We start from the raw sequence: 7,758 nt of genomic DNA, 5'->3' as shown, positions 1-7,758 counted from the left end.
AGTGCCATCCTTTGAAATAACTTCTTCTGGGGAGAGGAGCAGGCATCCACTTAGTATTTGGGACTAGGGGAGTCAGGTCCATCTTAATCCTAAATGTTTACTGTTTTAACACTTTAAAGAGGTCTTGTGTCATGGATTTGGCCAATGAAATATATCATTTGATGGCTTCAGTGCTGCTTCAAGGAGCATTGCTTTTGGATCCAAGTACAGTGATTTCCTTGATACTTTCAATACTTTCTCCATTTATCATGATGTTTCTTTGTTACAGTTGTATTTTATTACATGATTTTGTTTTCTTTACATGGAGTTTTAATCCATACTGAACATATACAGTCATTGACTTCATCAGTAAATGCCTCGTCATCCTCACTTTCAGGAGCTAGATTTCATATTGAAAGCTGTTAATTTGCCTTCTTCCTACCCTGATTCTTCATTTATCTTCATATAGAGCAGTTTCTCGGATGATTTGCTTGCATATAGATCAAATAAGGATGGTGAGAGGATGCATGAAGCACACATTTCCTGATTACCAGCCATGCAGTATTCCCTCACTCTGTTTGAAAGACTGTCTCTTGTCCATGAACATGTTCCAAATGAGCACAACGAAGTATTCTGGAATTCCCATTCTTCTCAATGCTATCTGTAGCTTTTATGGATAGCATTGAGAATGTCTTCACATAGTCAATAAAACACAAGTAAACATTTTTCTGATATTCTCTGCTTTCAACCAGGATCCATCTGGCAACATCAATGATAGCCCATGCCCTCTTCTGGATCTGCTCCTCAGAGCTCATGCCAATCAGGAACTTCTTCCTTCCAAGATGCACCAAAGGAAAAGGAGTCTGAGCATGGGGACAGCACTGATAATAGACTGCGCGGTTCTCAGCAGAATAGGTTTAATTTGGCATACCAAACATGAGAGCTGGCCAAAGAGAGGAACCGGAATACATGTAAGCTGCCTGATTCTGAAAATCAGCTAGTATCTTGGTTTCCAAACATGGGCGGTACTCCTTCCACACAGTGAAATGAAGCCAGTCTGAGCTCAGCATGGTGTCTAATACCAGCACCATATTTAAGCAATTATCTCATTCATTGTGTACAGGACTTAATTTCTATTTCATTCAATTACACTTATTTCATTGAAATAGACGGTCTGTCTTAAAGTTACTTAAAGAAATTTAATAGGACTTTTAAACAAGCATTTTAATTCTTATTTCCTCAAAACTGGAAGTCCAGTCAGCTCCTGCCCACAGTGACTCAATGCACAACAGAAGGAAACATTGCCGGGTCCTGGGCCTTCCTAACAGTGTCGTTATGTTTGAGCCATTGTTGCAGCCGCATGCCAGTCCCTGTCCTTGAGGGCCATCCTCTCTTTCACTGCCCTGCTATTTCAGCAAGCATGATGTCCTTCTCCAGAAACTTGTCTCTAAGGTACCCTCTGGCCATATTTCTTTTAAGACAGTTGTTTTGTTTGTCCTTTTGGCAATCTATGGTACTTTCAATATTCTTTGTCAGCACCACAATTCAAATGCATTGGTTCTTCGTTATTCTTCCTTATTCAGTGTCCATCTTTCACATGCATATGAGATGATAGAAAATACCATGATTTGGGTCAAGTACACCTTACTCCCCAAAGTAATATCCTTGATTTCCAATACCCTAAAGGAATCTATGCGGCAGATTACCCAGTGCAATGTGTCTTTTGATCACTTGACTGCGTCTTCCATGAGCATTGAACGTGGATCCACGAGACAAAAATCCTTGGCAACTTCTATCTTTTCTTTACTTACCATGATGGTACCTATTCAGCCAATTTTGAGAATTTTGTTTTTCTTTTCATTGAGATGCATTCCTTGATCCTGACTTAAAGTAGACCAATTTCAACTGGACAACATTTAGGAGTGACTAAGATTATATTTTTAAAATTTCATTTTAACGTTTAATCATGAATTGGATGAAGGAGTATTGGCTAGATTGGGGGTACTTGAAAATCCTAGATTAGTCTAAATCATATGGAAACGAGTTCCTAGAACTTCTGATTAAATCATCTCAGATCAGGAAAGTGACAATTTTGCTTAGCAGTTGCACTGTTTGCAAAATCAACCTCCTCCTGTGTATATGTGGTAAGGTCCCTAGCTGGCACAAATGGTTTGGGGATTCCAATTCCCTCAGTTGTACCACAAAAGAAAAGTGCTGAAAATCTGCTTCTGAAAAAACTACTGTGGAGAAAGCCCTGTGAGGCACAGTTCTGTTTGGTAGCATGTAAGATTACCATAAGTAGAAGTTGGCTTAAGAACAACAGGCTTGGCTTTACGGTTGGTATCTAATGATAAATTAAAAAATGGCTCTACCTCTTTCTTGCAGCTGCTTGGGCAAATCCTTAGCTGGCAGACATTTAAGATCTCTCAGCCACTGGAACTGTAAGAATCTCTGTTTTCAGTGCTCTGCTCTCTAAGATGCTTTTCAGTTCAAAAACATAATGGTTCGGTGACTCGATAGTCAGCATTCCATAAGGGATGACTCTACCCAGGAACTGCTGTAGATCTAGGTTAAAATTCTCTTCCAGAACTGGCTAGCTGTCTGACCGAAGCAAAATTATTAAAACACTATGCTTCAAGTTTGCCATCTACACCAAATTGAAGAAGGAGCTCTGATGATGTAGTGGGTTGCACACTGGGCTGCTAACCACAAAGTTAACAGTTCAAACCCACTGCATGCTACGTGGGAGAAAGATGAGGCTTTCTGCTCTGATAAAGATTCGCGCCTCAGAAACCCACAAGAGCACTTCTACTCTGTCTTGTACAGTTGCTATGACTAAGAATCAACGTGAAGGCAGGAGTTTGGCTTTGTTTAGCTGTGTGAGGTACTATGTCTCACTGGGGTAGACCACAGTACCTAGTTCCCAGCAATCGCTCCCTTCTTGATCTTGATCCCTTTATGGAGTCCACCCTGCTATGCTCTCTTCTCTCTGCCCCTTACCTTCTTCCTTCATTGTCATCCTTCCCCCATATCTTTACTCTTTTCTATTGCAATTAAGGCTCTGGCAATTTTACTAAAGTACGCAGTTCTTCTCAAAAGGCTCACCTGGGTCATTTCCATACTCACACCAGCCTCTCTGTGGTAGACAGATGAGGTGTCTGCTCCCATAATGATTTGCAGCCCTGAAAACCCACAGGGAACATTCTGCTCTGTCCTACAGGGCTGCTAGGGTCAGAGTAAACTCCATTTTGGAGACCAAGCACAGCCTACTAGGGTGTTTATCGCATTCATCCTGACTTGTCTTGTTTCCCTAGTCATTTTCCAGGTGAGTATGGACCATCCTGGTGCATTCTTTGGTTTTCCCAATGAGATCGTACTAGGAATCCTGCAACTGGGTCAGCTGTTTGTATTTGCTCCTCCTTCTGCATCGTCCCATACCCTTCCTCTGTTTCCTTCTCCCAGTAAGAAAGGAGTGGATACTCCCTCATTGATCTGTACTTGTGTGAGTGATCTGGGTTAAAGTCAGTGAGTAAATTGAGGGGACAGGGCATTAAATCACTTGATAACTTGCAGAAATATATACGTTCACGGGCTGGAATAGGGTAGAGCTTGTATCCATGAGGCAACTTTACCCTGGTGTTTCTACTTTCAACGCTGTTTTCTTCTCCTATAACGGTCTCACAAGTACAGTGTTATTTCTGAGAAACAAAGCATACTATTCTATGCCCCGTGGAGGCTTGGTGTCCCAACATTTTTAAGTGCTGGACTGTTAATCTCAAAGACGGCACTTCAAACTCATCCGCCACTCCAAAGGAGAAAGAAGAGGGTGTCTGTTCGGATGAAGATGTATGATCTCAGAATATTTGGATGAAGGCAGTTGTACTCTGTCCTATAGGGTTACCTATAGGGTTACCATGAGGTGAAACTGTCTAGATAGAAGCGGTGAGCATTTCATCCCTGGCACAACTGGGTTTCACAGCTTTCACCTGCATGTTCCCTTATGTTCTTCCATGATCATTTTACCGGGGTCGTCAGAGTCCCAGGGTGGGGCAAACATTTGACATATATCACTGCTAACCAAAAGGCGAATTGTTCTAGTTCACGCAGAGACATCTTGGAGGACAAACCGGTGTTTTTCTCCTGAAAAATCAGTCCAGTACAACCCTGTGAGTTACAGTTCTCCTCAGACACGCACGGGAACATCGTAAGTCAGAGTCAAATGGATGACGATTGGCTTGTTTGGGGTTTGTCTTCAATGATTCAGTTCAGCCAAATGAAGAAGAAAAAAATGGCGATGAAATTGACCTTTTTTTACTTGTAGTGTTATGGTATTATCAAATCATGTAAACTGTAATGTGCTAGCTTGTGTGTATATGAACCTTTGTACACAAAACGTTCATTTATGTAAAAGGACTACCATTTGTCTGTCAGTTTGTTGTACTGCATGTTTTACAATCAGGAAAGGTGTGCATCAGGGCTGTATCCTCTCACTACACGTGTTTAATCTGCATGCTGAGCAAACCACCAGAGAAGGTGGATTATAAGAGGAATGTGGCATCCAATTGGAGGAAGGCTTATTAACAATCTGCTATATGCAGATGACACAGCCTTGCTTGCTGTAAGTAAGGACTTGAATAAGGTGACCAGATTTAAAGTGGGACACCATTGACTGGGGGCGGGGGACGGGGCGGGGGGTGTTATTGATTTAAAATGTGGTCTATATGGACCAAATAGACCGTTCCCTAGCATGTTGTGCATTCTTTCCAAAACTCGGGACTTTTTTAAAAGGCCAAAAATTGGGACTGTCCCACCAAAAGCGGGACGTCTGGTCACCTTAGACTTGAAGCACTTGCTGATGAAGAGTAAGGATGGTAGCCTTCAGTATGGATTACAACTCAATGTAAAGAAGACCAAAATCTTCACAACTGGACCAATGAATGATAAATGGAGAAAAGGTTGAGGTGGTCAAGGATTTTGTCTTACTTGGATCCGAAATCAATGCTCATGGAAACAGCAGTTAAGAGATCAAAAGATGTATTGCACTAGGTAAATCTGCTGCACAAGACCTCTTTAGACTATTGCAGAACAAGGATGTTACTTTGAGCACTAAGGTGTGCCTGACCCAAGCCGTGATGTTTTCCTCAGCATCATATGCATGTGAAAACTGGACATTGAAGACGAAGACTGTAGAAGAATAGACGCATTTGAATTGTGGTGCCAGAGAAGAATATTGACAGTACCACGGAATACTGAAAGGACAAATCGATCTGCATTGGACGAAACAAGGCCCAAGTGCTCCTTAGAGGCAAGGATGGCAAGACGTCATCTTACATACTTTGGACAGATTTTCAGAAGAGACCAGTCCCTGGGGACCAAACACCATGTTGGGTAAAGTGGAGGGGAGGCAAATAAGAGAAAAGTCCTGCACAAGACGGATGGACACTGTGGCTGCACCAATGGGCTCGGGCATCGGAACAGTGACGGGAACAAACGGCTTTCAGGACCGTGCAGTGTTCCGTTCTGTTATGTTGAATCTGACTCAATGGCACCTAAATGTGCAACAAAGACCCAGCAATGGCTTCTTTGCTTGGGTTCTATTATCCATCCATTTGTTTGAAGCCCCAAGGATGACTATACACGGGGTCTACACTTGTAAATGGTTTGATGCTCACCTTTGCAAATATCACATGTCTTTGCCCAGCAACTTAGTATGTGCTGTTGATTAGAGAATTTATAGACAGTGTAATCCTAGAATTGGGAGAGTCCTTAAAAATAATATTTTGACATGACTCACGTAAGCTTTGAACCGTCTGTACAATGTCCTCATCCAGAGCTCTACCAGTCAGAGGTTGAGTGCTTTGAGCACCAGGAAACTTGCTGCCCAAGATGTCTATTACGTCTTTGATTGGATGCCTTCATCTGAATCATGTGCTCCCCATTTGGGTGTACAGTATTTCGTAGCTGACTCTACCTTTGGCAGGTGGCCTCTGGGTAATATGTGCAGTTGTCTGCAGGTCCAAACTCTTCCTCTGAGAGCCTGGTCACACAAACAAGGTGTGTATAAGGCAGCCATTCATGCCCGGGCAGAGGGGTCTTTGGGGGGAGGGGGTGCACCCAGTAGGCAGAACTGTGGTGCAGAAAACTATACGTGTCTGTGAGTTTCTCTAAGATCTATAGGAGACTTTCTTTTGCTCGTTTGTTTGAAACTAGCTTGTGTGTCAGAAAAGAATGGAAGTCAGTTTCAATTTTGCTTTTCCTTCTGTTAGAACCACTCAGATCAGTTTTTAGATCTAATGGGCAAGGGATCTGGAGGGTTATTAAGGCTGTAACCCTTCTCTTTAAAAAAGTTAAAAACTTACTTGGTTTTATTATTATGTTCTCTTTTATACGTGGACTATAACAACTACCCCCCCCAAAAAAAAAAACCCAACCATATTATATGTAGTCGCACATCCCATCATATAAAAATAGTGACTCCCCGAGTGTATGTGATTCTTCCTCCTCCTCCTTCTTCTCCTCCTTGAATCTTCTCCTGGAGACTCTTAAATGCACACTTGGAACCGCTCCTTGCTCACCTGTAGCACCCTGTCGGCAAGCAAGAGGGCTTTAGAGCAGAAAGCCAGGACACACCCAGTTTTGAAATCCCTCACTGGGCCTTGGGGTGACCCCACAACCCACACTTGCAGATGGGGTGGCTGCCAAGCATGAAGTGCAATGCTCACACTTGTTTTTGACAACAGTGCGCAGGTTATATTTCACCCCTTGCTATTTTGGGTAGGAGCTGCGACAGGAACCGCTCCAGGTTCTGCCGCGTGTAATGCCTCCGCAAAGCTTCCTTTCAGCAGACGATCAGGGGGAGAATTAAAGAGAGTCATGTGTTCCATTTGCTGTGCTTTCAAGGGCTCAGCTGTGTTGGTACTGGGCACAAAACTCCACTCCCAAAGGCAAGGGCAGAGACCTGGAGAGGGACTTCTGAGGCGGAGTGTGAAGGAGCCCCCAGGGCAGGCTAGTCTAGGAGTCACTGGGCTGGAGTTGACTCAGTCTTTGATAGGCGGAAGCAACAGCAAGAGGTGGTTTCCAAGTGCCTGTCTGTGATGATGGATGAGTTTGGCGCTGCAGCCTAGGGAACAGATAGGAGTCAGCAGAATACTGATGTTGCAAGGCAGCCAAATCAATCCTAATAGGAAAGTACAAGTTGGGTCCTTATTAGAATATCTAATGGCCTAAATTCATTGCAAAGCAAGAGCTAACCTTATGGGATGGGCGCTGGCTTAAGATCTTGCTGAGGTTGAGACAACAAGCGAAGCCTGTGTAAGAGGTTTTCTTAAAATCACTCAACCATGGAGAAAGATTTCACGGCCAAGGAGAGCACAGTTTGAAATGTAGACTTTCTGCAACCTTTTGTCTGAAGATGGGGGACACTGGGAATAAAAAACTCCCCAGTGGACAGTTGAACTTTTTTCTGATCAGACTTAATCATGCACACATTTGCAAAGTGTAAGGCAAAGCAAAAATCCTAATCCTGTAGGAATCCGTGGGGTGCGAATCCCTTATTCTCTACAGTTATTCCCAGAGTGGCGTGCATTTTCTGGGTTAGGAAATTGATTGATCCATGGAAAAATATGTTATATTAAACACACCTCACAGTAGGGAAGAGTTTCATACTATGAACAAAAGTTGAACACAGCCTAATTTTTTTCCACTAAGAAAGACATTTCTATGATAAGGGATTAGATTGAAGTGGCCATTTGGCTAGGTATCAATATGTGTAAAGAGTAC

General features: G+C 42.9%; 1 non-coding gene across 1 annotated transcript; it reads right to left on the bottom strand.

Moving 5' to 3' along the window:
• Positions 1–6,173: 6,173 nt before the first annotated feature.
• Positions 6,174–6,294, bottom strand: LOC115873172. The gene has a single exon (XR_004048267.1). It is a non-coding gene; the product is annotated as a small nucleolar RNA SNORA61 (small nucleolar RNA).
• Positions 6,295–7,758: the final 1,464 nt, after the last annotated feature.

Source organism: Echinops telfairi, unplaced genomic scaffold, assembly GCF_000313985.2.
Source record: "Echinops telfairi isolate 266 unplaced genomic scaffold, ASM31398v2 ScPeMD7_7466;HRSCAF=8504, whole genome shotgun sequence".
NCBI lineage: Eukaryota > Metazoa > Chordata > Mammalia > Afrosoricida > Tenrecidae > Echinops > Echinops telfairi.
This window is presented reverse-complemented; position numbering and strand designations above follow the sequence as displayed.